Here is a 21,905-nt window from a genome sequence, read left to right as displayed (position 1 = left end):
ATGGGGCTCCCCAAAGGGAACGAAAGTCCTGAGACCAGGCAGTGACCCTTCTAATGCCAGCCATGGAGACAGCAATTAAGGGCAAGAGGGCTCACAAGCAAAAGAGAACCTGAAAAATCTCAGGAATACCCAGAACTGGACCCTATCTGGCAAAGGAGTTTTCTTTGCTCTATTTGTTTTTATTTTATTTTAAAACTTACTTGGGGGGAAGTTATCATTAAATTGCAACCCCAGTGCTTAATCTTTGTATGTATATTTGTGAACATATAACTTATTTCTGTGTATGTGTGTCATTCTGTTCTATGGATTCAGTCTCAGTTCATCCTTTTGTTATCTTTTTGAAGCCAGGAAATAAAAATAAAAACTCGGGGCACCTGGGTGGCTCAGTCGGTTGAGTGTCCGACTTCGGATCAGGTCATGATCTCGCAGTTTGTGAGTTTGAGCCCCGCATCTGGCTCTGTGGTGACAGCCCAGGGCCTGGAGCCTGCTTCGGATTCTGTGTCTCCCTCTCTCTCTCTCTCCCCCAACCCTGCTCACATTCCATGTCTCTCTGTCTCTCAATAATAAATAATTGTTAAAAAAATTATTTAAAAAAAAAGCTCAGATGTTATTAAAGAGAAGCCCCTGGACCAAGGGGTCCCCACATGAGGGCAGCCCTGAGTGGGCAGATTCCAGGCCTGAAGCTGTCCTGCCAGGAAGGACTCCTGGCTGTCTGGGGACATGCTCTACTAAGACCTAACCTCGATCTCTGCAAGGTTAGACAAAGGCCTCAGCACTGGGCCTTTGTTTTCATTGTCCGAAGACCCAGCTCTTCTCTCTTTTGTCTTAAGAGCAGGCCAGGGTGGGAGGAGCGGAAGGACTGACATCAGAGAGGTTCCTAGCAAACAATGTTACAAACTTAGGGTAATTTCCCCTATTTACCTCACTCAAAAAAAAAAAAAAAAAAAAGACTTCTTTTGTCAAAATAAAAAAAACATGTGAAAAGTGCAGGTTTGTTGTTGTTTTGAAGAATTTGAACAGTCGAGGTGTTTTCCCTGGTACTCAGTTTCAAAATCAACAAACTGGCAGCTAACTGCCTGAAAAAAGGAAAAATGGAGTTAGCTCAGCTCTGTCCTCATCCTTCCTCACAGCGCTCCCAAGTGAAATGAAAAGCACGTCCTCGGCCCCTGCTGCCCCCAAACTAATGACTGCACAATGCTTCACAACCCGCCTTGGCCTGCCCTGGCCACCAGCGTCCTCACGCCAGGTGTCAGGAGGGGAAGGAAGAAAGGTCACCTTGTTTGTACGTTTGGTTATCTCACTACCACTAGGCTGGTAAAATGGTTTTTCTGAGAGCTTCTTGTTCGTCTGGCTTTTAAAAACTTGTTATGCTTCCTTTTTCTTCTTCTGCTTTTTTTCTTCCTGAAGGATAAGAGAGATGCAGACTTTCCACAGTGTTAACTGTCCCGGATTTTTCCTCCGCTGTACGACTGAGTGGCAGCAATGTGGTTCTAAGAGGCATGATTTGTTTATAAACATATCTGGAAATAGTTAAAAATAAAAACTGCCAAGGGTGGGGCTGGGTCATAGCCAAGTCATGAGAAGCAAGATGTGTATCCTGGAGGTGGGCATTAACACCCTGGCAGACAGAGTTTTGAAGTAATTTAGGGTCAGGTGGAAACACTGATAGTACTTACCTACGGTATCTGATTATTCTTACCGTCAGTTTTAGGTTCTAGAGAGAATGGCTTCTAGCTTGCTGGGAAGCTGATCTGAGTGGCTCTATACTTGAAACACAATCCTGTTTTGTAGAGTTTCTTAGATGAATGCTGACCAGGCGGTATTTAAGGAATAGCTTCGTGTCTGTGGCTGCCCCAGAACTCACCTTTATTTCCTCTTGCTTCCTTCTCTTTGTGCTGCCTTGGTCCCCGGCTGTGACACAGACAGTGGAGGAGACTGCCTGGGGACCAAAAGAGGATGGGGAAGTCGTTAGCATGACTAAACTTGCCCTTCCCAGGTTCAGTACATCACCTTTCAATTCTCTTTTTATTCTGTTCTTTCTCTTCTAGTCTAGTGGGAGCGCCTCTTCAGTGACTTTAAGTAGGAGGTAGGGAGGGGTTGTTTGGTCAAAGGGCGTGGAGATGGGAACAGGAGAATCAAGGAGAGGAAACAGGGGGCCAGAGATAAAGAAATCAGAGCTAGAAGAAGAGAAATAAATAGAAACAAAGATGATGAATAATACCAGATACAAAAGAGAGAGCAAGATGATAAAGAAGTGAGACGCAGAGATGGTCCTGCAGAAAGAAACAATTCAAAAATAGAAACATGGGAGAAGCCCGAAAACAAACAGAGAAGCCCATACAGGAAAGGAAAGAACCAAATGGAAGTAAGTAATGGAACCCCAAATAGAAAGGACGTCTGAATGAGAAATGTGACTTAGGGAAGGAACAGAGAAGCCTTTGTGGTGTGTTTGTAGACCAGAGGGAGAACGACAGAACAGAGGGAATCCAGGAGTGTTTATTCCTCGCACCTAGCAAACAAAAAATTCATTATTTTTTAATCATGGAAGAAATAGCTCTAAGAGCACCAGGCCTTTCATGCTGTCAGTCTGGCTCTCACTCATCTTACTCCCTTAGGACTCCTTCAGAAGTGTAAGGAGACCCAGCATGAGGAAAACCACATTTCCACCCAGATGACTTTTATATAAAGTTGATTTTAGAGAGATACATTTGCCTAGGCCCTAACGCTGAGCCCCCTGTTCCGGGTGGTGAATGATCCTGAGCTTTTTAGTCTCTATAAATCCCAGGGTTAAATGACAAACATATCTTGATTCCTAAAAATCTGAATTAAAAAAATGAAATAACTATTTGCATGACTCCCTTTTCAGAAGACTGCTGTACTATTAATAACTTAGAAGTTGCCTTCTAAGTTTAAATAATTTAACAAGTAGAGTAATAAAAAAAATGTAAGTAAAGCATAAACTGATAAATGCAACACATACCCAGGAGAAGCAAAGATCAGTTATTTCATTACTGCAAATTGCTGTTACTAAACATTATGATAAATTATCAAAAAGATGCCTCTCCCCCCCTTCTATAATTTCAGGTTATTAATTTTATTCATATACAAGTAATTCTTTCCTTGTGTGCCTCTCTTGCCCTGTATCTCTAATGAGGAACAGAAAAAAATATGCAGTAGATGAAATACTCAAATTGGAGCCAAAGCAAATGAAAAAAAAGATATCAGAAACAAATAACATTATTAGCTTTTAGCCCCATAATAAGCTCTTATTTATTTAGACCCTATTAATTTGGAATTTATAATAAGTTGATTGGGATCTGGGCAGAAATTTTCCTTCATTTAGCAAACTCTGTCTTGCTAAGTAGTACAAAAGAGTGATATAAATGAGACTACAAGGGGAATATTTGAAATACATCTTTGAGCACTTCAGGCAATCTCTTATATATGAATAATTAATATAACGAATACATATCATCCTTATCCAATAATTATCTGGTAATTCAGGAGGAATTTGTTAGGTCACCCTGCAGAGTAGGGAGCTGTGGGTTTATCACTAAACAGCTCTCTGACCATAGGAAAGGCACTTAACTTCTTCAGCCCTTGTTTTTCTTACCTGTAACATTAGGCTGATAACACCAAATCTGCCCGTTCAAGTGGTTTTTATGAACACACAAAAAAGAGAATGGGTGGGAATCCATTTTGAAATTTGGATGGTATTAGGAAAATCTATTTTATTTAAAATGAATTTGTAATTCATACTTGTCACTAATTCAATCTGACCTTCTGCCCAACTGCCTATAGCAGTGAGGTTTTTATGCTTTATAAAGCTTCAGTGAAAGGAAATTCCCTAATGAAATATGTGGACATAAACATACATGTACGGATATAAACATTCATCCTCTTTCTACTCCTGGAAAGAGTCTTCATAACATTATTATGAAGTCTGACAGGCTTGGGTTCAAATTCAGGACCTTCCAAACAGATGAGTTAGCCTAAAGAATGATCTCCTTCAGCCCCAGTTTCTTTATCTGTAAATAATAATACCTGCTGTATAGAACACTTATAAAGACTATGGGAGAGGGGCAGCTGGGTGGCTCAGTCTGGGTGGTTAAACGTGACTTTTGATCTCTGCTCAGTCATGATTTCACAGCTCATGAGTTTGAGCCCCACTCTGGGCTCTGTGCTGACAGCATGGAGCCTTCCTGGGGTTCTCTCTCTTTGTCTCTCTCTCTCTCTCTCTCTGCCCCTTCCCTGCTTGCACACACGTACTCTCTCTCTCTTTCTCTCAAAATAAATAATCTTTAAAAAATACAAAAAAAAAAAAAAAGGGGCGCCTGGGTGGCTCAGTCGGTTAGGCATCCGACTTCTGCTCAGGTCCAGGTCACGATCTCACAGTTTGTGAGTTCGAGCCCCACATCAGGCTCTGTGCCGACAGTTCGGAGCCTGAAGCCTGCTTCGGATTCTGTGTCTCCCCTTCTCTCTGCCCCTTTCCAACTCATGCTCTCTCTCTCTCTCTCTCTCACTCAAAAATAAACATAAAAAAATTTTTTTAAATAGAAAAAAAGAGAGTAGGGGAGATAATGTGCATAGCATAGTGCCTATCACAGAGTGGACACTCCAAAGAGGTAAGGATTATTAATATGAAAGATAAATTGCCTTGGAGTGCTGTTTGCATTGGTGAAAATACTCAAGACTCATCACTTGGAGTCTCCAGCTCCCAGTACAACTTAGCTCCCAAACATGAGGCCAAGTAGAGTCTTAATCATGGTGTCCTGTACAGGCTTTTTTTTTTTTTTTTTTTTTTTTTACACATAGACAACCTATATTGCTTTTGATGAAATGTAAGTTGCAAAGTATCAAGTATCAAAATAATGTTCCCTCAATTTTAAAACACTCGCTTTTTCACATTTGAATGTTTTGGAAATCAGAAAGAGCTTTAGAATCTTTGTCAAAATAAAAATGTCAACTGCTAGGTATAGGAGTTGCTAAAAGGAATTGTCATTTGCTTGTGATGGATGAATTCAGCCAGATCTTTCAGAATAAAGAATTTTCAAAGCCAGGAAGTATTGCTGTTTATGCTTCACTCAGTTGCAAAACATCTGTCTGTCAAGCTTTTCAAGAGAAGCTGTTGAACTTCCTGTAAGATGTAATCAATTAAAGAAAAAAAAATTTAAGATTCAAAATCAGGTGCTTACAGAGGTCAAACTCACAGGCACTTTTATGAATGTGTCGCCTCTGCTTGGCAACTGCCAGTGTTGTAGTGAATCCAAGGAATCTGTAGAATATGAGTGAGGATGGTGGTTAAGTAATTATATGAATAAAATGTGTGCTGTTTGTTGGTTAAAAAAAAAATTGGGTATATTCAGTGTTGTATTTCTGGTTCTCTCTCTTAATAAAACTGTCATTTTAATTAGATAAAGCAATCTTTCTTCTGATTGACAGAATCAACAGAGAAAGCTTCTAGCTTTCAAAGTCATGGGTTAAGATATAATTAAATTTATACTTAAGATGGCTGCACTTTGCTGTATGTGTATTATACTTCAATACAACATTTAAAAATTACAAATGATGTTCCTGTGTGTTTAACTTGAATACCTGAAGATTTATCAAAGTATATAACCAGGTACAGCTTTTGAACTAGTAAGTATAATGTTTTTTAAGTTTATTTATTTATTTTTTTAGTAATCTTTACACCTGACACAGGGCTCAAACTCATGACCTGAGATCAAGAGTCACATGCTCTTCTGACTGAGCCAGCCAGGTGCCCCTAAACTAGTAAGTATAATTAATCAGTTATAGAACTTACCTTTTGGGCTAATCCTAGGCACTTTATGCACATGTTAAAATTTATTAAGAATTTACTCTGTCCCAGATACTTACTTGCAAGAGGTCTACCAATATCTCATTTAATCTTTAAAAGGCCTTATGAGGTGGGCATTATTATCTTTACAAATAAGGAAGTGTTTGTATAAGGCGCATATAAAGTAGTTACTTGTAGGTCACACAGCTGGAAACTGGTCCAGGAAAAATGAGAATCTGCGCAGTGTGACTCCAAAGTCTTGCATTTATGTACTTTTTCACAGTCCCCCTCAACAATCTACACAATAGGTTCTATTGTCCTTACTTCACAGATGACACTCTAAAACTCAGAGAGGTTAAATACTTTGACTGTATCACACACCTTGTAACTGGGAGAGCCAGGATTCATACCCCATCCTGTCTACAAAGACACTTTTGGCTCCTCTATCATAGCCAATGTGATACCTTTCTTGGGGGAGGACATGTTCTTCAGACATCGCCTTCTTTAAAAAAAAAAACATTTTTTTTTTTTTACTGTTTGTTTATTTTTGAGAGAGAGAGACACACACACAGAGTGAGCAGGGGAGAGGCAGAGAGAGAGGGAGACAGAATCCGAAACAGCTCAACTGTCAGCACAGAGCCTGACGTGGAGCTGGAATCCACAAACCGCGAGATCACGACCTGAGCCCAAGTCAGACGCTTAACCGACTGAGCCACCCAGGCACTCCACACATAGCTTTCTTTTACATCCCATCACAGTATACCCTAGGAATGAGGGTGGGGTGGAGAAAGAAGGGGAGGGAAGAAACCCAAAAGAATAGCTCTTAGAACTTCAAAGGAGCTGCCATTGAGCTCTGTAACCCTGGCCATGCATAAATTGGAATTTTCCTCTTGAAATGACCTTCTTTGGGCGCAGTTGCCATTAAATTTAGTTCACATCCATTTGGATATTATGCTGCGAGGTTTTCTAACTTGGCAACGTTCCCTTCCTACTATGCCCTTATACATCTACCCCCCTTAAGAGAAAAAACAAAACAGAATTTTAAGAAGTATATTCCTCAAACTTGGAAACCTCCAATGCGCAGTCACTGTTGTCTTGCTCAAAGAGGCACCAACCAGGGGATGCCAAGCTGTGTTCCTATTAGGCCTATTTTAGCTTCCTCTATGACTTACCATTTGTAAATTAGTTCTAACCCTTTGAGATTCCAACCATACCAATTTTAAGAAATGCTAGTTTCAACAACCATTTATCTTGGGCCATTTCAGTTGGCTGCCCTTTTCTTTATTAGTAACTAAAAATTATGATTGGAGTCACCTCCACGCCTGTGGAAAAAAAGCTTCATTTCTCTCCACCCTGAAGACATTTACAATAATGACTTGGGAACTTGCAATGGAGAGAGCATTGAACAACAGAGTACTATTTGGGCATTTTTAGCATTTCAGGAGTCACGTACTACTTGTAGCTTGAGAAATTTTGAAAGAATTTTCTAAATGTTGGGTTCTTGAAACAAATTAAAACAGATATTGGAAGAATTTTACAAAATTGCCAGTCTTTTGGGGAAGTTAATAGGCTATAATAATTTACTGAAAACAGTACGTTCTCATTCCCATGTGGTTCACTATTCATAAATGTCCCTTACAATAGTGTGTATTATGAAGAAAGGTGGGGGGCAGACACGTGGGTGGCTCAGTCAGTTGAGCACCTGACTTTGGCTCAGGTCATGATCTCTCAGTTTGTGAGTTGCAGCCCCACATTGGGCTCACTGCCAGTCAGCAGAGCCTGCTCTGGATGCTACTTTCCCCACCCTCCCTGCCCCTCCCTCACAAGCGCTCTCTCAAACATAAATAAACACTTAAAAATATATGTAAAGGTCAGCATCAACCTAAACAATAAAAGTTATAACTTTAAAAAACAGTTTTAGTGAGACCTCTCATTAACAACGTTTATGAAGTAAAAGGTTAAAAAAGAATTCCACAGTCCACATGTTTTGAATGTTTGTCCTTTTAAGTAGTAGGTTAAGGGGTGTGTCATTTTCTTTTCTTTGTTTTCTATTTCCTTTCCAGCTGTTACATAGTGACATGGTTTGCACCTTCAGCCATCAAGGCGGTTGAAAAAGAAAATAATCTGTCCCTCTGGATTCTAGGTATGGCTCTGCACCCCAGTACCTGTAAACTCAAAGTCAGAACTCCATGGATGCCTGGATTCCAAGATTAAACCTCTACTCACAAGCAAAAGGGTTGGTTCGATAGGAGGTGGGGACAAGAAATTGTTTGTTTGTTTAGAGAGAGAGAGAGCTCTCTAGAGAAAGAAGCAGAGAGAGAGAGAGCGCGTGAGAGAGAATCCCACACAGGCTCTACACTCAATGTAGAGCCCCATGCTGGGATCACGACCTGAGATGAAATCAAGAGTTGGATACTCAACTGACTGAGCCACCCAGGTGCCCCCAAAATTATTTCTAATTAAAGAAGTGGAACTTACAAGCAGTGGTAATGAAACTTTAGCTGAAAAATACTAGACTTTCTAATGCATTTGGATATTGGGAGCTGTGATGTGAATGCCCCTTTTCATAATTATTGCAGTAGGTTGAGAAATCATCCACCAGGGAAAGTCGTTCATCTGGTCACCAGACAAGGGAGGCTTGGGTGGACTTAGTTAAAGTGTCTGTTTAATGAGGTGGGGCTGTTTTTGAGAACATGTGATGGGTCTAAGTTTCCTGGTGCAGAAGTGTTAGGCAGCGCGCTTTATTAGGAAAAGAGGAATCTGCAGAGTATTGAGAAACATCAACTTGTTGCCAGTCAGGGCCTCCCTGGCCACAGGTACATTGATGGGGGAATCCGTAGGATGAAAAATGCCCATGTCTAATGTTGTGTTTACAGTTTTCCACCTTAGTGTAAGTTCAAATGCATGCTTTGTCACTTACTAGCCTTGTGATTTAAGGAAAGTTACTTAACCACCCTAAGCCTCACTTTGGTCATCTGTAAAATGGAGATAATAATGGTCACTATCTTACAGGGTTGTTTAAGGGCCAATGTATGTAAAGCCTTTTAGCACAGCACCTGGCACATCACATGTGCTAATAAATGATTGAAATGTGTTTACATCCTTTTATTACTTAGACCATTTTTAAATGTGTCATTTGTATGTTGTGATGACAGTTTGCAAAACAATTCACACCACTTTGAGGTTTCATGTGTAGTAGGAAGCTCTGAGTTCTGCCCTGGGAAAGGGTACTTTGTTGGCTTTCTGTGGAAGAGTTTTGGAAATAATTGGTCTCTCCCACACTCCAGGACTTGAACTTCATCTGTGGACTCTAAAAAATGCAAAAGAGCTGGAGAGAAATGGCTACGTGCTATGGAAGACCAGGCCCACCCTGTATCCTCAGCCCTCTGCTCTCTCGCCTTTGGGCCTAAAACTGTGTGTGAACAAGAAGAGCAGCTGTCACTATATGTATGAAGGCACCCAGCTGGGGGTGGACAACATCGAGACCTGCATCCAGAAGGTCAGCATCCAGCAGACGGGACATGGGTCGGTTCACTGGGGGTCTGGAAGGTCACACCCTTTAGATCAAGTAGGGGAAACTGGTGCCCAGAGTAAACACCAAAACCCAGCACGGAGGCCCTCAAGTCCATTCCCAGAGCTGATTCAGAGATTTAGGCAGCTTCTCCCCGCACCCACTCACAGGCCGACAATGGGAACTCAAAGAATAGGGCCTTCCTTCCTTCCTACTCTGACTGCAGACCTGTTGGTCAGCAATGGCCTCAGGGAATTGTAAACCTTTTGGAGAAAGAAATCACAGGCGAGGGCTGCAAACAGACAATTCAGTGAAAATCTGTTCAATTCAAGGAGGCCTGCAGAGCTCTATTATTAGCTCCCGAAGCAGTGAGGGAGGAGCCTGGACGGTGCCCTAAACACCAATCCTCTTCAGCCCTTTTCTCTCTTCCATGGAGCCTACTTCAAACCTTCTCCATTGTTAAAAATCAGTACAGGGGTGCCTGGGTGCCTCAGTCGGTTAAGCGTCCGACTTCGGCTCAAGTCATGATCTTACGGTCCGTGAGTTCGAGGCCAACGTTGGGCTCTGTGCTGTTAGTTCAGAGCCTGGAGTTTGCTTCAAACTCTGTCTCCCTCTCTCTCTGCCCCTCCCCCACTCACTCTCTGTCTCTATCAAAAAATGAATAAACAGTTAAAAAAGTATTTTAAAAATCAGTAGAGAAAAGGGGCGTCTGGGTGGCTCAGTTGGTTAAGCGTCTGACTTCGGCTCAGGTCATGATCTCATAGTTGGTGAGTTTGAGCCCTGCATCAGGCTCTGCACTGAGCGTGCAGATCCTGCTTGGGATTCTCTCTCTCTCTCTCTCTCTCTCTCTCTCTCTTTCTGCCCCTGTCCCTCTCTGTCTCTCCCAAAATAAACTTTAAAAAGTCTTAAAAGAAAAAAATCGATAGGGAAAAAACCAACAACCTAGTAGAAAAATGGGCAAGGACATTATATTTGTCAAGGTTCTCTAGAGAAACAGAACGATAGACAGATAGATAAATAGATTTATTATGAGGGATTGGTTACATGATTATGGAGATGGAGAAGTCTCAAGATAATGCTGTCTGTAAGCTGGAGACCCCGGAAATCCAGTGATGCAATTCAGCCCAAACCTGAAGGCCTGAGAACCAGGGATGCTGATGGTATAACTCTCAGTCCCGGGACAGGAGATGAAATGCCCCAGATCAAGCAGTGAGGCAAGAAAAACAGGAGCTAATTCCTCCTTCCTCTGCACGTTGTTCTATTCAGGCCCCCACCAGATTAGACAATGATCACTCATGCTGGGGAGGATGATCTACTTTCCTGAGTTTAGCGAGTCAAGTGCTAATTTCATCTGGAAACGCCGTCACAGACATACTTAGAAATAACTCTTAGTCTAGGCCCCCATGGCCAGTAGACTTGACCCGTAATACCAACCATCATGATGTGAACAGAGTGCAAGTTCACAGCTACACATTTTCCCTAGTAGACACTCTCATATGTATGTCAAGAAGTGTGCACAAGGAACGGATTAAATAAGGTGTGCTTCACAGTGGGGTGGATTTATTTGTGTGGCTGTGGAACCATCTTCAAGACACGGGTTAAGTGAAAAACTGGTTCACAACAGGGTTCTGACTTTAGACTTGCGGTCTAAAGAGATTGTATGAATTTACACTGTTATACTCCTCCCAGTCATTGATAATATAATTTATTAGTGAATATTTTTATTTTGGCCAATCTGATAGGTGAAAAATGAAATTTTGTTTCACTTTGGGTTTTTTTTAACTATAAGGGAAAGAATGAATTCCTTCTTAACAGATTTTCTTGCCTTGCACTAACAGAGAAATAGAACCCTCAGTGGGAACACCTTTAACCTGTCCCTAGAGCCAAGCATATGCTCTTTCCTCCCTCACACTCATCTTTCCATGTTCTGTATCCTCCTCAGTCTCTGGAGGCTCTCCTCAGCTTCCCCTAGGTCCTTGCACTCTTTGCTCAGCACATAGCCCCACCTTCCTTCCTGAGTTTTTATCACTGACATTTAAATTCACCAGAGTCTCCCGGATCTTAAACCACCACTCAGCAGTTGCCCCAGACCCTCTTTTCCTCTTTTGGGTTTAACCTCTTGAAAGAGTTGCCTACACTGCCTGTTACCTGCTCCCCTCCCTGTGCTCACTCTGCAACCTGCCTTCTGTCTCTACCACGCTCCTTGAACTTGCCCCTCCAAAATCTCACGTGACTTCTGTGTTGCTAAAATCACCGGACACCTTCTCGAGCATTCTCGTCTGCTCCTCCAGCTAGCTTCAGTTGCCAAGCCTATATCTTTTGTCTAGATCCCTCAACAACTAAGTAACTAATTAAGTAACTAACTGCTGGTAATGGTCATCCACTTTGGGGGTCTTGTGGGCAGTTCAGCTTCAGCATGCTGAAAACTTTCTGTCCCCAGTGCTCTCTCTCTCTCTCTCTCTCTCTCTCTCTCTCAGGCAATGGCTCTGTTATCCAACCAGTTGGCCAAGCCAGAGACTTGGGAGTGGCCCTGTCACCGTGCCCCTCCCCTGCCCTCTGTGGCCAACCTTGCAGTTACCCTTTGAATCTTCCTCCTCAGCTACTATACTAGCTCAGGCCACCATTTTCTCTGAGGAGTTACAATAGCTTCTTCTCATTCAGTTCTCCACACTGCCTGCTATAGCCCTTTTCAAGGGCTTCTTCCTACCCTTAGGATAAATTCCAAATTCCTTACCATGGTTACAAGACCCTTGGTGACCTGGTCTCATTCACTAACCACCCTCTTGCATTCTAAGATCCAGACCTACTGAACTTGCTATAGTTTTCTAATGCCTAACATTCTTGCCCTCTTCTGAGTCTTTAAATATGGCATTCCCTCTGCCTCTTCTTTTTTCTTCTTATTTTCTTCTCCAGGATAACTTCTACTCATCCTTCAGGTCTTGGCTTGAAGCTCTCTTCCTCTCTTCCTTGTTTCTTTAGTTCTGATTCCTCCAATAAGATTCAAATTTAGGATGGAGCTTATGCCCTCCTAAAACATCATTGTGCCCCCTCCCACTGCTAAGTACCAGATAACCTTTGCAGGAACTGATGTATGCATGACCATCCCCCATTTCACAATGCATTTTGTTAAATACTTTTTTTATGTTTATTTATTTATGTTGAGAGAGACAGAGAGGGACAGGGGCAGAGAGAGAGGGAGAGAGAGAATCCCAAGCAGGCTCTGCACTGTCAGCACAGAGCCTGACGTGGGGCTCGAACTCACGAACCACGAGATCATGACCCAAGCCCAAATCAACAGTCTGATGCTTAACCGACTGAGCCACCCAGGTGCCCCTCACAATGCATTTTAACAAAGAAGTGTAAATAGAGTCTTTGCTTTTGTGGAATCATTATGGAGGAAGTAGCTTAGCCAGAAATACCCTATGGAGTTAGAATTACAATTCTAACTAATTTGTTAGTGTTGTCCCTCTGGTGATAGATATTGAAATTTACAGAAAATTTGTAATAGTGCATCCCCTCGTCTTCTTTTTTAAAACCCTGTGTGTGTAAAATGCACATATGTGTGTCAGAGAACAACTCTGCCAGATTGGTTTTCGTAGTCCAGTAGTTTGAACTAAAAAATCTGTGAGAAGATTGTTTTTTTAGCAAGTTTTCCAAAAATAATCTTGAGGCAAGACAGTGGGAACTGTGTATTTAAAAATGTATTTTCGTGGCTGCTGTACACATACAGTTTGCATTTCTGAAATTTCAACACATAGGCACCTGAAGTGCACTGTTGAAATCAAATAGTATACACATTCCAAGGCTCAAGGCTGACCAGTGTCAGAATTACAAGGGTCAATTGTTGGCAGAAAACAAAGTGTTTGGAAGCTAGAAAACATGGATGTTTGTTCAGATTAATTCTGAGAAGGGGGGGATGGAATCAACGAGTTTGTGAATCCAAGCAAAATTCAGACAGAATTTCTAGGAATGCAGTCAGAGTGAGAGCAGACCTTTTAGAAATGAAAAGAATTTAAACACCAAGTTGAATAAATGAAGCAGCAAAAGAAATGGCGTTGACCTAGCTGTGAAACGAAGAGAACTAAAGTAGTGAGTTCTTAGCGGACCTCGCAGAATTCCCAGTAAGAGAAAAACAAAACAAAAAAACAGGAGTGTTCGCAGCGGTTTTCTTTTCCTTAAGTCCACAAGTGTATGGATGTCCCCACAATCCACCCAAGCTCCCCTCCTCAAAACAGGCCCCTTCCGGACACTGTAGCCTCCTCTGCTGCAACCCCTCCCACCTTCTTACTCACAGGGAAACCTGGGATTCTCCTCACCCAACCACCGGCCTGAGTCTTTTCAGCTCCTACTATTTAATAGCTCTAGGGCCTGTCTCTCCACAGCTGCTAACCTGGTACAAGCCGCCCCCCCAGCCTACCCCCCACAACGCCACCACCACCCCCCACACCAACACAGCTCCTGCCTGGCCTGAGGGCAGGAAGGAGCATCTGTGCTGTCCGAGCAGTGCTATCTAGAGATGGACCTCTGGGTCACAGTCTGGTTCCAGCACTTTCCAGCCAAACAGTGCTGGCCCAATTTTTCTGTGTCTCAATCTCTTCTTCTGTGAAAAGTGGGGGACAGTAGCATCTGGCCCATAGGGCTGCGTGAGAATTAAATAAGCTGTGTATAAAGGTCATAGAACAATACTTGGTCTGTAGTAAAACATGTTACATAAACATTAGCTACCATTTTTCCTTATTTCCTTATTCCCTTGCTTCCTTTCTTGACTCATTTGAACCTATTTTCCTAGAGCAAATCATGTTCAAATAAACTGATCCTTCAACTTGCTGCTGAAAACACTTGGAGAATTTTCCTGTGGCTTTTAGAGAAACCCTAAATGCTTAAAGAGGCTGACAGGGTTGGGCTTGGGCTGGGCCCTGTCTCACTCTCCAGCCCCATCCTGTACCCCATCCCCCTATTCTCAGAGCTCCAGACTCTCTGACCTTCTTTCAGTTCTTCAAACCCTCAGAGCTTCCTCTCACCTCAGGGCTTTTACACAAGCTGCTTCCTCTATCCGAAATGCCGGAATGCCGACTCATCCTTCCCGTCTCCACAGGAGCCTCATCACTTCCTCAGGGAGACCTTGCCCAGCCTCCCTAACTAGGTCAGCCCTCACTATGGCACCATGTCTTTTTCCTCCATGGCACTTCTCAGGGTTCTCCTCTGACACATTTTCATGGGGTAATTAGATTCACATTTCTCTCATTCCTACAGTGGAAGCTCTGTGAAGGTGGAGACCATGTCTATTTTCCATTTATTCCAACCCTCAGAGCCTGGCATAGTTCCTGAATATAACACTGTGCGTGCTCAATTAATATCTTTGAGATATGGAGGGGAGGGAGGGGGTAAGGGAAGAAAAAGGTGTGCCCAAATGTCCTTGACTGTTCTGGAGGCCAATCTGCCACGAGGGTGTGTGGTGGGTTCAAGGAAACCTCTCCCACCACAAGCCTGTGTGCTCTTCCCTCCTCTCGCTGCCTTTGATTCATTAATGTGTTTCATTCGCAATTAAATTCAAGTGTTTATTCTTAGGAAGAAAGGTCCTCACGGTGGCATTATAATGTGACCTTTGAAGGCAATTTGTGGCATATTTTTTCTCATGCAGACATTTTGTGGCTCCAAGGAAGGACAAGGTCCTAGGCATGAGGTTGCAGGGGAATAAATTCCCCCCAGCTACATCCAAATGGGATGCTTGACCAGACTGTCAGCTTGCTCCCTGGTATTACCACCCCATACTGAAAAGCAATCCACATAAGGAGCTCCAGCACCAGCAAAAGGTAATGCAAAGAAGAGAGGAGAGAAAAGGCTTCTGGGTTCACCTTTCCCACCATCTAGGGAAAGCACTAGAGAATGAAGGTCAGCATAAACAGAAGGACTCCTTTCTCTGAACTAAAAGCAGAAGAGATAGGCATTCCTCTTGCTGCATGTGGATGAATAGAGATGAGTTCCAGAAGAATAAGAGAAAAAGGAATGTCAGAGTTGAAAGTGATGGTTTACCCCCGGTCCATCCTCATTCTTACATCCAAGAACCAAGTGAGGGTGAAGAGGTGAAAAGCCTTTGCCTGAGGCTACACAGAGGCCTGGGTTCCACAGGGAGGCTGAAGGAGGAAGGCAGCTGAGGTATTTAGTGGTTTGACATTGAGCTCCTGTCCATAGCTCAGGTGCTTCACCCTGATTAAATCCTGACGTAACTGTAGGAAGTTGTGTCATTACCCCCATTTTATAGATGAAAACCCTGATGGTCAGGAAGTCCTGGGACAAGACAAAAGCTGTTCAGTGGAAACTTTCTGAGGCTAACACTGCAAAGTATCCTTGGCCTTGACTCTGCACCTGAGCAGCCTTACCTGTAGGGTGACCACATGCTCTGGTTCACCTGAGTCAAGCCTGGTTTATACCTGTTGTCCCAGGGTCAGTAGTAATGGCACCTTCTTTTGCTCTCAAAAGTGCCCCAGTCGGGATAATACATTTATCATGTGATTACTCTAGTATCGACAAAATGGGGATATTCATATTACCTGCTCATGGAGTTTTCGCAAGGAATCAATGGGATTTCGCACGTAAAATGCATGGCATCTGGCATGTAGTAAGCATTAAATAGATGTTAGTGGTTATTGTTACTGTTATTATTATTATTAGGAAGGTATCTGAAGAGGGGGCAGCAAGGAGTAAAGACATGGTTTCCCACTTGACATGCCCATCACAGTCTCCACGAATGGCGCTCCCTGGAGTTGGGCAGTGCCCATTCAAACTGACCTGTTGGGAATGGCACCATCCACTCTAGCCTAGAGGCCATCTGGAGGCACTGAGCTTGCCTCTTCCACCTCTCCATCAGTCACATTCACTACTTGGGTCTCTTTGGGTCCCAAAGTTGAAACTGATTTTTTTTTTTTCCCTTTTACTCTAAAGTCTAAAGCTTAGATTTCTTAAAGAGGAAGAAGAGTCACAGAGAATCCTATAGAGGATCCCCTCCCCCCAGCCCCAGCCTGTGCTTAATTAAGTGAGTGGCTTAAGGGACTTGCCTCCTCTTCAAGATTAAGAGGTGGGTGTGAATATTTTCCTCTGGCCCCCTTATATGTTCTTGATTACAGTAATAAAAATGCTAAGCTCTATTGCCTCTCACTGGAGTAAAGGCAGCTGAAAACTCCTCATTCCCTGAAGAACCTAATTGTTGATTCTAGTGCATCTAAACAGGTGTTCTTTAGATTGCTTTTTCTAATGCCTTTTCACTGGAAAGATCAATTTAAATGTTGCTTTGAGCTAATCAGTGATTGCTTCTGTATTCATCCAAATTTATATCTTTGCTTCTGCGTGCTAGATGAGACATTATTACTTTCAAAGTCTATAAACTTAAATAAGGGAGGTGATTTCTAATTTAGCTCTTTGTCCTCTTCTGTCTTCCATATTTTATGCAAAATATGCATGTATTTCTTTTTGTTATTTAAAATCCTAGTTGAAACCTGTGTTTGAACGTCCTGAGTCATCTTTGGATGTCCTATAACGCCACGTGTGGTATGTCCTACAGAGTGGGTATTCAATAAATATTTGTGGAAAAGATAAATTCATGCCCTAACCTGGATTGCAAGCACATTGGATTTGGGGTCCCTAGGTGTCTGAGTTCAGGAATTCTTTCAATATTGTCTGAACTTTCTTGTGTCTGCATCTGTGTTTATTCTGCTCTCTCTGCCTAGAATTTCCCCAGTCCCGTCTCTCAGAAAGCTCACGTTCACGCAAGGTTCTCATCAAATGCCAGCTGCCCCATGAAACCAGGCTGCAGTCTCCAACCAGCTCTCCTGGAGTCACTATCCGAACAAGGGATCTGGAGAGGGTTGCATCTGATTTTCCAAACCACACGGTACTCTGCACCTCTCTGATTTATCTCGTCTGTGGGTATTTGCACCTGGCCTTTTTTCACCCATGGTGAGCACGTGAAACTTCTTCAGGCGACTCAGAGGGTGTACTCTGCTGAACCACAGGTATAGACTAAAAAATAGTTGTTGCTTAATGAATTATAGGTGTATAGTTTTGAAGAATGACATTTTATTTCTTTTTTTTTTGTAAGTTTTATTTATTTTTGGGAGAGAGGGAGGGGGAGGATAAGAGAGACAGGAAGACACAGAATCTGAAGCAGGCTCCAGGCTCTGAGCTGTCAGCAAATAGTCTGACATGGGGCTTGAACCCATGAAACATGAGATCATGGCCTGAGCCGAAGGCCGATGCTTAACCGACTGAGCCACCCAGGCGCCCCAAGAATGACGTTTTAAAGTAAAGTGTACCCGGATGGAGAAATGATGGATGTGGCTCTTCAATCAAGTCCTCAGAACACAATCCTTTAGAACTTGCAGGCCATCTATCAGCACTCTCTCTTTCACACGCAAAGAACCCCTGGTTCCGAGAGTCCTGGGTCTTCCTTAAGGTCACCTGGAGGGGAAAGACTAGAATTCAGCCAGCAGATCTTCTGTAGTGCTCTTCCAGACATACCTTCAGGCATAATTTAACATGTATCAGTTTATCCTTGAGTGTAAAGTACACTTCATGATTGGTGACCGGCTAACTATTCATAGTTCCTCACTCCCTCCCTTTTAGTGCCTGTTTCTAAGCAGCAAAGTTGTGGTTCAGTGACTTCTGTCTGGATAATATGAAAACAGGGCACCCGGCCAATTTTGATGAGCTAACTATTTCCCTAAATTATCATGCCTAAGCAAAAGGCCCCAAACCTGCTGTTCAACACTTATCATTGGATCTGGGGGATGGGCTCTACACAGGCATATCATCAAATAACTGGAATTTTACATTTGCGATTGTCAAGCAGTGAAAATTGTCATCCTTAGAAATGACTGACAGTTCCCCTGCCTCATTTCTGCTACACTGAGTTAGGTAAAGAAAAAAAAAATCACCTTCACTCTTTTTACAGATTTCTTGCTGAAGACCCATGTGACAGGACTATAAATTTTCACCAGAAATTGATGGGAGAACGGACACTTCAAAGTGCCTGAAAGACTTTGCAAAAGGTCCCAATTAGCAGAATGCAGCTAACACCTTAAAAAAAGAAAATAGAATAAATGTTGCAGTGGGAATGAATCTTGCCTGGAGTGCTGGGTTGTTGGCTGATTGCCTGGCGAGAGTGGTGGCCAGGACTTGCCAGCTGGCTGATCCACACGCCTATAAAGGATGCGGTCAGCTTACACCTTGGCAAGCTACGATTTTGATGGAAATCTTAGAGGTCGGCAGGCGTTCTCCCTAGTAAAGTACGTTAGATCAGGTCATTGCTTTTATTTGAGTGAAGAAAATATCCTGATGGCCAGGATTAGGAGCACCAAGTCAGTACCCTGCTCCAAGGAGAATTCATTACTGCATCAGAAGGGATATATGCCCTAAAGGAGACAGAGGGTGTAATTGAAGGTGGCACATTCATCTAATCCCCACGTTAAACCAGTCATGCCACCGAAGCAAACCAACTGGCTTGCCAACAACCACACATCTTCCCACAAGTTCCACTCAACAACCAGTTTTTCAAACTCTGAACTCTAAAGCTACTGCTTTCCTATCCTCTTATGTTTACTCATATTTACCTGTGGGTAGTTGTTTCACTTGTTTGTTTTGCATAGATCTGACTTCGAGGATCAGATGTAAACATTCTAGTAGCCCCACAATGGCTAGCTTAGTGCTTTTCATCTTGAGGCACTCCATGAATGACAAAGCTGCCAAAGGAGCTTCCATAGTCCACAGTCCATCCTGAAAATTTAAAAACCAGTTTTAAAAAACTGACAACCTCTCTATCAGTCTCCCAAATGGATTTATTTTTTTTTTGAAATTTATTAAAAACTGATTTTAGGGCACCTGGGTGGTTCAGTCGGTTAAGCATCCGACTTTGGCTCAGGTCATGATCTCACAGTTCGTGGGTTCGAGTTCAGTATCAGGCTGTGTGCTGACAGCTCAGAGCCTGAAGCCTGCTTTGGATTCTGTGTCTCCCTCTCTCTCTGACCCTCCCCCGCTCATACTCTCTCTTGCTTTCTCAAAAATAAATAAAACATTTAAAAATAAATAAAAATAACAACTGATTTTAATATTTATTTTTTAAAAAACAAGCACGTAAAAATAGCCAGGAAAAAATACAGTGAACAAATTCAAAAGTCAAATACAGACTGTGAAAATCATTTGCAAGACTGTAGATGTAAATAACAAAGGGTCTATATCCTTACTAAAGAAGAGTGGACAAAGAACTTAATCTGGAAATTTACAAAATGTGAAATGACTATTTAACATATGAAAGAATTTTCAAACTGAGCAGTAATGAATACAAATGGAACCAGATACCTCTTTTCATTTATCATTTAAAGAAAAACCCAAGTTGTCCTGGATATGGGTTATTTGACGCTTTCATACACTGACCATGCCAATGCAAAATAAAACCAGCTTTCCGGAGGACAAATTGTCAATTACTGTCAATACATATTCAATGTATATTCGAAGGTTTAACTGTATGACCTGCAGAAATTCATCCCAATTGAATGAGTAGATCCCAGACAAATATTTAAAGATCTGTGTACAAGCAAACCAGAAGACCCTAATTGTTGAACAGAAGACTAATCAAATGAGGAAAACTCCATCCATTCCTTCATGCAGCCATTAAACTGATAAAATTGATATCTATTAATTTGAAGAGAAAAATGTTTACAACATAATTAAGAAAAAAAACAAGCCACAGAAAAGTATGATCAAGTTTTTGAAAAACATATTTATACAAATACATATCTGTTTATATTTACACACACACACACACACACACACACACACACACACACAAACATATAGGTTTACCTCTGCAAGGTAGCCATGATTTATCCCCTCCTCAGAGTTGTTTTGATTCATTGAGCTTAGCTCTGTGATATAAATATGAGGGTTTTGTTCAAACTTATACGGTTTTATTATTTATTTATATGTTTTAATTTTTTTTCAAACATACTTAAAAGTTTTAAAAACCGAAGATGTTGGGGCGACTGGGTGGCTCAGACAGTTGAGCTTCCGACTCTTGATTTCGGCTTGGGTCATGATCCCAGGGTCGTGGGCTTGAACCCTGCATTGGGTTCTGTGCTGAGTGTGAAGCCTGCTTAAGATTCTCTCTCGCTCCCTCTGTCCCTTTCCCCTGCTTGCTTATTCTCTCTCTCTCTAAAATGAAAAATGAAAAAATATATATATAAAATGATATACAGAAGAGGTTACCAGAGGATTTGAAGGAGAATTCTATAGATGCTTGCTTGAGTAATGAGAAATGTACTAATTGGTTTTTTTCCTTGCCAGAAATCAAACTGGATTAGGTTTTTAGACTTAACTATGTGAAATATGGATATGTACATATTCATGTAGGAATGGGGAGGTTGGATTAGATTAAATCTAAAAAGTCTTCCATGCTTTAGGTTTACTACAGAATAAGCATATACAGGCAACCCTTGACTCACACTGGGTTGGATATGGGAGGATTATCTTAAGTCCGAAGTTGATGGTACAATTTCAAATCTATGGAGGAGGTGGAAGAAGGGAAATTGATGAGGAAGCGAAGAATAAAAACAGAGCAGTTGAGAAAAAACTGTAAAAAGGTAGGGAAAAAATAATCTTTGTCTTAATGCCATAGAAAATTAGTTGATGGAGAATAGTTGAAAATTACTAACGTTGAATAAAGTAAATCAAATTAGTATTAGTATGTGAGTATGTGATTATGAAAAGATGGACTAAATTAGCTGTCTTTTCAAGACTATTGGTAATAGAATCAATTAGGGTTCATTATTAGCTATATTAACAGAAAATTAGCCCTTGCTAGCTCCTAAAAATATGAGGTTCTTATAAGAGATGGTGATCCCTTATCAACATATATAAAACTTGAACATTTATAAAGCAGCTCCCTTCCCAGAGCTAAACTAGATTAGATGATCAATTAATGGCTAAAATGTTACTGTATCTCTTTTTAATATTTCTTGTCAAAAACTTAAATATTCCTGATTCAACTTGTGTTTCTATTTGAGTAATATAATTTGGTCATAATTGGTTTCATTTCAATTGTCTTTACATTTTGGGTACTTATTATCTTTTCTCTCATCCCCTGGGAATGCCAAGTACCAATTTTTGCTATTTAGCAAGTCAGTAAGGAGCTTCCCACTGAGTGCCTTAATTATTGTTAATTGAATATTGTAAATGGTTTTTCAGGATCACCATCTTGTGACATTTTTGTCAGTTAGCAAGACTTAAAGCACCAAGAATCCCTTCTACCCCTTTCCATACAATCATCAAATCAGTAACTATAAAAAATACTCTCCTCTTGTCAAATGTCAAGTCACATACGTGCTTCATATGGTATTTAGAACATGGTAGGTGCTCAATGAATATGAAACAATAGCTGCCCTTTTATTTTATTTTTAATGTTTATTTGTTTAACAGAGAGAAAGCGAGAGAGAGAGCGTGCATGAGTGGGGGAGAGGCAGAGAGAGAGAATCTCAAGCAGGCTCCAAGCTGTCAGCAGAGATCCTGACACGGAGTTCAATCCCACAAACCATAAGCTGAAATTAA

At 41.7% G+C, this 21,905-nt stretch overlaps 1 long non-coding RNA gene across 9 annotated transcripts in view; it reads left to right on the top strand.

Annotated features, from left to right (window-relative positions):
• Positions 1–20,066, top strand: part of LOC109246371 (uncharacterized) — a 109,175-nt gene extending 89,109 nt beyond the window's left edge. For 4 of the 9 annotated variants that reach the window (XR_008423846.1, XR_008423852.1, XR_008423849.1 and 1 more), the window contains 5 exons: positions 5,683–5,775; positions 7,864–8,350; positions 9,088–9,299; positions 14,953–15,124; positions 16,254–20,066. This is a non-coding gene — a long non-coding RNA (uncharacterized LOC109246371). The remainder of the gene's footprint in view (positions 1–5,682; positions 5,776–7,863; positions 8,351–9,087; positions 9,300–14,952; positions 15,125–16,253) is intronic. The other 5 variants (XR_008423847.1, XR_008423848.1, XR_008423851.1 and 2 more) reach the window with 5 other exon arrangements.
• Positions 20,067–21,905: the final 1,839 nt, after the last annotated feature.

This window comes from Panthera pardus, unplaced genomic scaffold (assembly GCF_024362965.1).
Source record: "Panthera pardus isolate Hobbes unplaced genomic scaffold, ASM2436296v1 HiC_scaffold_2, whole genome shotgun sequence".
NCBI lineage: Eukaryota > Metazoa > Chordata > Mammalia > Carnivora > Felidae > Panthera > Panthera pardus.
The sequence above is the reverse complement of the archived record's forward strand: the minus strand, read 5'-3'. Positions and strand labels throughout refer to the sequence as shown.